At 38.4% G+C, this 10333-nt stretch overlaps 1 long non-coding RNA gene across 1 annotated transcript in view; it reads right to left on the reverse strand.

Moving 5' to 3' along the window:
* Nucleotides 1–1653: 1653 nt before the first annotated feature.
* The window catches only part of LOC109306413, a 920948-nt gene continuing 912268 nt past the window's right edge, over nt 1654–10333 (reverse strand). The window contains exon 3 of the long non-coding RNA XR_002099982.1: nt 1654–1752. This is a non-coding gene — a long non-coding RNA (uncharacterized LOC109306413). The remainder of the gene's footprint in view (nt 1753–10333) is intronic.

Below are 10333 nucleotides of genomic sequence, written 5' to 3' on the forward strand. Positions count from 1 at the left end.
ATCAGTGAAGGGATAAAAAGAACCAGTTATCCTAGGACTTTGTAATGTTGTCATTGTAGGCATCTCCTGGAGTTCTTAACACCTGGATTTTCCATACATGAACACCTGAAACCACTTTTAAGCATTTGATAGGTGGCTCAATGTTATGCCACACCAGGGCAGGATTATCTCTGATCCATGTTATTCAGCTCATGTTACGCTAAGGTATATGCATTCTTTGCTACACCTTAGTGTAAACATCCCACCAGCACCCATCCTACCACCACTGGCCTGGATCAGACTCAGTGCCACCGGCCCCCACCCCCCACAACCATCACTTATTGCCCACACTGTCTGTCCTGAGGGAGCAGCCACTGCTGCTCCGTGGGCAAGCTCAGCTCTGCAAAGAACAGCAGTGTGGCCGTGGTGGTGGCAGCTTCCCTTTCCCTGCCTACTTCCCTGAGACAGATAGTGTGGGAAGGGCAGGCAGGTTACTCAGAAGGGCAGGGGTGGAGGGCGAGGGGAAAGTCCAAAATTGGAGGTTGGACAGTTCCTACTTCTCAGTCCTCCAGGACCTGACTGGCTTGAAGTGTGACTGCTCCAAATTTGAGCTAGCACTAAAAACCTATCAACATTTCTGTGGCTGACAGTGTGAAGTGTGACAAGGCCCCTAGTTAACTGTGGACTGCGTTCTTCCATTAGATGGATAATATAATTTTAGGTTTGAAAGCTGAACTGTGGGATTGCCCAAACAAAACAATGATTTGCATTTACTGAATTTTAGCGTCCTTCATCAAAGCATGCCAAAGTTAAACTATATTATTAAATTTGCTTGCTGAATTTAGTGTTTAAATGAAAGATAGAGAAATAGAAAACATATTATCATGCTTAATTTGTAAACATTTTTTCTTCCTATAACTTAGAGCTCACAGAATAGGTATCACATATTATGGGCAATTTAATATTGCATTACTGCAATTCCTCTCTGTATGTGAGGCTGATGTCAGTTTAGGTTGCTGTTGACTGATCTTTTGATATTCTTGCCTTAGATTTAGTGATAGTGGTAAATTCAAAGCCAAGAAAGCCTAGAAGGCTGTCTGAAAGAACTCAGAGATTAGAGATTCAGTTCTGTTTTTTTCTCAAATATATTTTTTTAGTTTATCTTTCCACAAGTGAGTTTGCAAAGTTTTGTCTCACTTGAAACTGTTTTCATTCACCCCTCAGATGGAATTGGGATTAGTGTCTGGGGTTCATTGAATGGAACATTTTTATTTATTCCTATGAAGTTATTTATATGATAGGTCAGATATAGCTATCTCTTTTCATATTGAAGAATACTGCAGTCTTGAAACAGACTCAGGGAGTTAAAAACAAAAACACCCCACCAATCACTTTTATTTGAAAAATATACCTGTCTTGGTGAATCCATATACAATATTTATATAAGTTGTATATATCATAAAATCTCCAACTGGAATAAACCAGCAATCAATCACTTAAATTATATTGATTTAAAATGGAATGAACTGGCATGTGAACGTATGATGCCTATAAAAAATACTGGTCTACTAAACAGGAAAATCAGTGAAACTGTTTATAATTTATTATTATTATTTAAATGTAAAATTATGTCTTTAACTCATAAACATAATAACTATTATTATTTTTCATGTCTTCCTCGGCAATCCCTCACAGTTGAGGATCATTGTTTTCTATGATTGTCTTATCTGTAGATCCAAAGATGGCTGAGGAGGCTGATCTGGGATCAAGAGACTCTGGGCATGTGTTTCCAGGTGGGGTGGGTGGCTCCAGATTCTTTATTCAGTCAGTGACACGTTCCCCATTTTCTGTCTCCTGTTTTCTTCATGACTTTTCAAATGACTCTGATCCTTGCAGCAAACTCTTCCTCCATTTGAGGTAGTCCTGGGTGTTTCCATGTGTTACATTTTTTCAGGTTGGCCTTGAGAACATCTTGGAAGCACTTTCTTTGTCCTCTTCTTAAGCATACACCTTGAGTAATCTGGGAGAATAAAACTTGCTTTAGCAGTCTAGAGTTGCACATAGGGATAATGAGGCTGGCCCAGTAAAGTTGATGTTAGATGATCATCATCTCAATTCTGGTGGTGTTTGCTTGTGAGAGAATGCTAAATTATCTCTAAATTAATGTTGGTTCAGCTATCTTCCCAGTGGATTTGAAGGGTCTTCCATGGGCAGCATTGATGGTACTTCTCCAATGACTTGAAATGTCTCCTGTATGTTGTCCACATTTCAGCTCTACACAGTAAGATGGAGCTCACATCTCTTGATAAAACATGAGTTTGGTTTTGGATCTGATGTTGCAATTTTCAAACACCCATTTCCTCAGGTGTATGAAGGCTGCACTTGTATATTTGGGATGATTTTGGATTTTTTCATTAATGTTAGCCTTCTGTGAGAGATGGCTTCTGAAGTACAGGAAATACTCAACGTCCTCCATTGTCTCACCCTGGATCTGAATTACCGGAGCTGGGGACTGCTCATTAAGAGCTTGCTGATGGACAATCTTAGTCTTCTGAATGTTAAGCTGAATGTTAAGCTTTTTTTGTGTGCCTGGTAAAGATGCTGATGATTGCCTGAAGGTAATGTATACACTGGAGGTTGTTCAGTGGCATTAATAGCATATGTAGACGTGCCCTTTGACTAATATAGTAATAACCATGTTCGATAAACACAGGTATAAATGAAAGAGAACTAAAAGAATGAGTTTTATTGTGGAGCTGTGGGCAACCTTTTTTAAATCATTTGTCTAGCTCTAACTAGTTTAACTGAGGGATCAACTCCCAATTCTCAACTTCTGTAGTCTGAGTAGGGCAGTATCTCTAAATTAAAAATTTTACTTATACAACTAATATAGATGATAATTATATTTCCACAATAATGCATTAAACTGGAATGGCTCTAAACTTTGGTCTTCTTGTTAAGGTTTTACTCAACAGTTTATCTTTGTGGTGGTGGCATTGCTTTTAGGGAATGTTGTTGTTAGTTTCCTATAGAGTGAAATGACTTGTTGTAACTTAAATTAATACCTGTTTTGATGCCTCCAAAAAATAATCAGTGAGTTTGGCTGCTCAAAAAGCTGGCCACCATTTTGAAGAGAACGCTGAGCTACCACTCATTCTGCCAACAGTGGACGACAACTCGCCAGATAAAACCCTTTGATCAGAGACACTTAAATGCTTATGTAAGCCTGAAATGCAATACTGATTAATGTTAAATTCATTAGCATTATTTCCCATATGTAAAGCAAAGTGCTTGGGCAATCACGTCAGACTGTGAATCAGAGCACAGCTCTAGCCTCTTCCATAGATGCAAAGCAAGTCATACAAATTTTAATACCACCTGGTTATCCTGAATTAACAATACTTAGAATTATAAACTCAGTATGAATCTATATTAATATATTCATATTGGATTACTCTGATTAATGCACGTGCGTGCGTGCACACACACACACACACACACACACACACACACACACACACATACACATGCAAATGCATCCCATATATAAAAATAGACAATGAGATGAAAAAAATGCAGAAGACTGCAGATCTGCACAAATGGCTCTGATGATTTAATTATTCATAATGGTTCACTGAAAATCTGAGTCATAATTTAATAAAGTAGAGCTTCTTGACAGCAGCTCACATAAAATAACCCTGTATAGTCCTGCAGTGATAAAACAAGAATACTGTGCTGAAACTTTTTTTTTACTTTTACCTAAATTAGAATGTAGTTTTGTTCTATTACCAAAACATTCAACTGATACTAACAATTTCCTCAGCAAAAATCAGCTCAACTAAAATTGAAAATGAGATTACTATTGAATCTTGAAATGAGCTTTGGTTTTGTATACAGCTGGCACTGGTCCATATCAGAAAACAATTTGGCATAATTCATCATACATTTTAATCTGAAATTTTAGAAAAAACTATACAACCAATTTTCACACATCCTAAGCTGTCTTTTTGCTGGCTATAAGCATCAAAGGCCTGGATCCAATAAAAAAAGCAGCTTTCCACTCTAAGGTCAGCTCATCTACTGTTCTCTTCCCCTCTCCAGCCCTCCCCTGATCCTCTACCTTCATAAGTTTCTATTGTTTAAGTGGACTTTAGCTGGGTAAAGCTGTTCTGTTTCTACCAAGAGAATCATTGTTCTTCCAAGAGAAACCAAAAATGTATACACATTAAGGCTTTTATCTTGAAGCAAAAACAGCTGCTTCAAAAGAAAAATACCCCTGGAATAACCAGGGTTAAATCACTCCTGGGAAAGTTTCTCCTGGGAGATTGAACATCTGTACACTTTTGCCCAGCTTAACTCCTCCTGTAGACCAGGAGGAATAGAGCCAGGTGATAAGCTCCCTGCCTTCCTGAGACCAAGGTTACCCTGAGAAGACATGGTGGCAGTTTCTCCCCTTCTCCACGAGACCATGAGGTGAGGTTTCTTCTCTGAACTGGGCAGTACCTGGTTACTGCCACTTTGCTGGTTCTTATAGGCTTCCACTAGACAGCCTGATGCCCAGGATAATGGAGGAGCAGCAATTTAAAGCCAGCAGTGGGTATCAGAGATTGAGGAAGGTCTCCCCACCTTGGTTCCTGGCTCCTGCTGGCTTCCCTTTGCCTTTCTGTTCCTATCTGCCAGCTTTTAAATTGCTGTTCCACCACTGATCTGGGTAGAGAGGCAGCAAGGAGAAACCAGTGGGAGCTGCATTGGGGAGATTTCCTGATGCCCCACTCCCATCTGTTGGCTTTTAAATTGATGCCCCACGGTCAGAGGGAAGGGTGGGAAGGGGAAGACAGAGGGGCTGGAGCCAGGGCATGCACATCCTTTCTCCTTTCTGCCTATGCCACCAAGCTGACCTGTAATAGGCCCAAGGAAGGTAGGCTACTGTATTTTGCCACCACAGCTAAATGCCCCCATCTCACCATTCACTTCTTTGGGTCAGGGTGGAGGTGGGGGTGAGGTAGGCTACCATGACTCTGCTGCAAGGCTACCCAAGTCTTGCTGCAGCTGCTAAGTGTTTCCCCTGCTTTTGCTACACTCCTTCAGGTCACTCAGGAGACATGCATGGAACAGAGACTATTCCCTTGTGGGGAAGAAGCTGGAGGGTTCTCAGTGTAGCAAAATGCCCTCTTTCTGCCAATAAATTGAATATCAGGGTGAGGGGGTAGTCTCTTCAAGTTGAAAGCTTACCTGTCTGTCTTTGGCAGCTGCTTTTTTTTAGCCAACTGCATCTTAACTGCCTGCTCCTTTCCCAGGAAGAAGAAAGGGCTGGTTGTTAAGTAATGGGCTGCCCTAAGTTAGTGTAGCCCAGTGGGTAGGCCTCTACTACCTCCTAGAAGGAGAGCTTGCCTGTGATGAAATTTCTTCTGCTAGAAATGAATAGCTGTATGCAGCCTTTTTCTGAACTAGGGATAGAATAAGAATGTTGTGTTGTGTGGTCCATGAACAGAAAAAAATAACTAAATTACATCTAGATTCTCATTCTTTACTGAGTGAGAGTGGTGAAGTATTCCTGGTACATTGCATATTTAAATAAAAAATTTTCTTTATGAACAGTTGTGTTTGAGTATATGTGGGTATAACTCATGCATCTGAAACATTGCAGAAGTAAATGTGACTCTAGGCCCTCCAAGCCAAAAATAACTGATTAGAAATAATTGATCCAATGTTTGAAGATTTCCCCCATGTGCTTATCTGACTCAGTGCCCTCAGCCATCTTAGATAATTCTGGACTTTTGAGATTGTTCCAGAATGGGTGGAAAAGATACATGGTGTAGATATAAAGCCAAAATCTTCATGTTTTGAAAGACATCCAGCCTTGATTTAAAGTATTCTAGTGGTGGAAAATCTACTACATCCATAGACAAATTATACTAAGGAGTTATCTGTTCTACTTGTAAAATCTTAATGATTTATTTCTACCAATCTGGAACTGTAATAACTCAAAAGGTCAAAATTTTGGACCTTAAATTTATATTTGACCATTAAAAAAATGAAACCACCAGTGAAATACAAGTTTAGATTTATATATTGAACACTCTTACAATTTGAAGGGGTTTATGTCCGGGATTTTGGTTGCTGGCTTGTCTCCAGGAATCAAAAAAGTAACATTAATTTGATATATAAGTTTTCAAAAAGCACTAGTAAAATAGAAAGGTGAGTACACTTTACTGTAGAATTGAACACAGAATAAACTATACTTGAATTTATCTTAGCCCACATGGAATAAAGATATAAACAAAATAAACAAAAGATATAGGGCGTCTTTACATGTGTTCCAAGGTGAGAGAGGGGAGGTTAATTATAGCAGCTCTTGGGTCATGTAATTAATGTTCCATACTTTAAAAATGGTGGTGGTATTAGGGTAGCTTGTCACATTTAGCTTTAGTTGCATCTGCTTGAGTGGTGAATTATAGTATCATTTAAATTTTTATTTTATATTCATCCTTATTTAACCATTTCTTAATCTTTTGTATAGATTCATTATTATTTGAACTTCTATTTTGCTTGTATCTGCACTATTAACTAATAGCTTTGAGTTCACTTTTACAGGCAGCTTATGTTCCAGCTTTGTCAACATAGGTGTATATAGTGTGAACCTTGTTGCTAGACCAAATTAACTGAACTTCGCTCTAACTGATTGAATAAGAGGGATGACATATTTGGATGTGTTAATGAAAGGTGATAAGAGGGGACCATTTGGACAGTGTCCAGCTGCAGAGCCCTTGGAATTTCTGGTTTTGATGGACAGACCAAATTAAAAGTCTGAGACATGCCCAAAGTAAGACACAGGTAAAAGACCAAATCAAAATGTGTACATGTGATTGGAATATGCTCACAGAATAAAAACATGAAGAGTATGATGATCACAAGGAAAACAATCAATGGTACCCATAAATGAAGAATCATCAGAGGAGTAAAGTTTAAGAAAAAAGCATAAAAAGGGAGCAGCAAGGAAGATGAACATGTATCATCATTTAACAACATCTGGACTGAAAAACAGCCATTGCCTATCGGGGATTGGGTGAAATTATTGAACTGTTTATCTCTCTCTCTGTGTAGAAATTATTAATACATTTAATATATAGATAAAGTTAGATTTTAATCAAGTTGAAGGGTACGAGACATATTCCATGTTCACTCAAGGCTGATTATGCTTTAGCTATCCTTTAGCATCATGGTTGCATTACAGTGGTGATGCTTTAACTAAAGCTCATTGAACAAGCTTGTCAAACGAGCTTTAGTTAACCCCCCACACACCATTTTGAAATGTGGGCACACTGAATACAAATGAGGCCAAGGTTTCTGGACTGTTCTGATTACTGAAAACACTCCAGCAGACTTGATTAATTGAGTCTGCTCCAATGCATTCTAATTAGAACGTATCAGAGCAGGCATTGGGCACATGTATAGGTGCCCATAAAAGCCTAAGACAAATCTTATTCTTCTCTTCTGCATTTGGAAATTGGCTCATTTGGTTATACATATGCTGCTAGTAAGAACTAGGAATTCAATTTTTTTTGTGAGAATTTTCTATCCTTTTGTCCTATACATAACTGAATTATAATCAGGGATTCTGGTTTTCTCTAATAAAAAGAAAATCCCAATTTCCTGATTTAAAAAAAAAACACAACCAAAAATCCACATTTTTTGTTATTAAAACAAAACACCATTTATATATATTTTTGGTGGTGTTTAGGTTTAATATTAGGAAAATGTGGATTTTCAGTTACTTTTTTAAATCTCAAAATTGGGGATTTATTTTTCTTTTGGTCAAAGAAAACCAGGATCCCTGGTTATAATGAGTTGGGTATGAGTCTGAAGTGTTTTAGATTATTATTTTCCCTTCCCACTGAATGAAAAGGTGATTGGATATTTAGTGAATTGGACTGTAAAGAAGTACATTATGATGGTTGAAATTAAAATTCACCTGTTTTGACCCTATTCGAGTGATGAGTTCTTTTATAATAATTTAAATGGGAAGTATAATGAACATAAAACAGTTCTAATTGATATGGATTTTAATAGATTCTCTGTGCTAGGTTTCCACTAAAATTTCACCCATAATCAGCAATGCCATTTGATGGACATAAAACAGAGTTAAAACAAATTGCATCCAGAGCTCAAAATTAAAATCGATGTTCTCAAATAGAGAAACCAAATTAAATAAGATCCTCTTTTCTTAACAAGAAAACCTCCGACCTCAAATTGCATTGCATTACATCATCAATTTAAGCTATGACTTTGTCTTAAATTGGATAGATCTAATTGTTGCAACTTAGCTTTTTAAGAAACTTTTTTCTTAAAAAAGAGGTATAGGGAATGATGATGTCAGGGGAAGACAGAAAGACCATCTATAAGTGGAAGTGGCTAACAACACTTCAGTGATATTTTAGCTTTACCATAGCCAGCACTTTTGCTTCTCTGAAAGGTTTTAAGGAGCCTGGGTGTGAGAGTGGAATTCACCGTCCTGAACTGGATGCCCAAATTGGATAAAATGCATGGAGCAGGTTACATACCTAGAAATGATAACAACTATTATACTGAATGAGGGATATATATTATAGAAGTATGGATGGAAGTGATAGGTCACCCCACTACCTGAGGCAGGACCATCCATATCCAGACTATCCCATACAAATCCATTGTCTAAAGATGGGCTGATGGGCTCTTAGCAAAACTACAGAGTCAACCCTGACACAGCAACAAGACATAACACCCTAACCTGCCATAAGGGGACCAATGTGGGCAAGTTCCTGCTGCTGCAAAACTTGCTGGGCTTCCAATAAGGTGACCTGTAGAAGCTTCCAGCCCTCCTGGATACCTTTATCCTTCAACCTATCTTCCCATTGCACCATCCCTATTAGCACTTTGAGCCAGGTGCAATCTACTTTTTTGAAATCTAGCATCCTAGTTTTGCTGAATTTATGCTTTTCCTATCTCAGAACCTGGAATTCTATCACATTGTTATTGCTTTCTTCCAAATTGCCTATCAACTTCACATCCTACATCAGTTCTTTCCTATTGGTCAGAAAAAAGATCCAAAATAGATGATCTCATATCCTCAACATTTTGGAAGATAAAGTTGTCCTTCACACAAATTAGAAAAAATAGGAAGTGGCAGCTTTGAATTACTTGCCTATGTGAAAATAACATTGATATCCCCAAATCTCTTCCTAGACTTTGGTTCCAAAGTCAGAGCTCTAGAGACAGCAGACAAAGTCATACATCTCACCTCCCAGCAGACTGATTTAAATACCATGTTATAAAAATGTCGAGGTGGGGGTACACCTCTTGTTAAAGGCCTACTATACTGTACAGAATGTCTCAAAATTAATAGGCTTAGAAGCAGATATTATGAAAAAAGAATATGATTTTCTAGACTAACAAAGCATTGAAAAGAGGAGAATTCAAGTTCTGACATCCACTCCTAAACCAGGGTTGCCAACTTATAGCTAGTCCATAAAGTGCCCATAAAGTTTGTATAAAAAAACAAACTAACTAAGAATCCCTGAGTTTAACTGAAGATTCACCCTTGAAATGAGGATGGAGGCAAGCATTGATGGACAGACAGAGTAGACTAGTACTGGTGTCCGAGTAGGTGTTCAGCATGCTACATGGAGCATTCTCTCAGGGCTTTGTAGCTTATGGGAGTCTCCATCTCCATAGCTCTCTTCTCTGCCCCCCCATCATTTTGTGTTGCTTCCATGTCTGCTGTACTGCTCACATCAATGGTTTATCACCTATAAGCAAGGATGGGCAATATGAGTCTCCAAGCAGAGAATGGACAGAGTTATGCAGCTGGGACAGCTTCAAGGCCAGCATGGGGAAGAAACAGCATGCCCTGAGTTCCTTTTAAGGTTGCTGTTGAAGAGGGATCCTGGTTTTATCTGATTAAAAAAAATTCCTAAAAAATAACTCAAAATCCATATTTTTCTCTGATTAAAATGAAACACCACTTTTATATATATTCAGAGATATGTGTATGTGTGTGTGTATACACACACACACACACACACACACACATCTCTCTGAATATATCTATCCAAATCTGTCTCTATATAACTCTCTTTCTGAATCTCTCTGAATTAATATTAGGGCTTTGCAAAGTGCTAATATACATATAGATTTGGGCTGTGCAAAGCCCTAAGATTGATTTGGAGAGATTCGGAAAGATTCAACAATTCAGACATAGGCACAGATTTTAATGTTTTTTCTACATACCTTAAGGTACCAGGTGGCTCGGGAATGCTGAGATGGTGGGGCGGATGGAGCATCCCACAGGAGCATGGGGGGGGCGGCGGCAGGGGCA

The sequence above is a fragment of the Crocodylus porosus genome, unplaced genomic scaffold (genome assembly GCF_001723895.1).
Source record: "Crocodylus porosus isolate Cpor-Errol unplaced genomic scaffold, CroPor_comp1, whole genome shotgun sequence".
Lineage (NCBI taxonomy): Eukaryota > Metazoa > Chordata > Crocodylia > Crocodylidae > Crocodylus > Crocodylus porosus.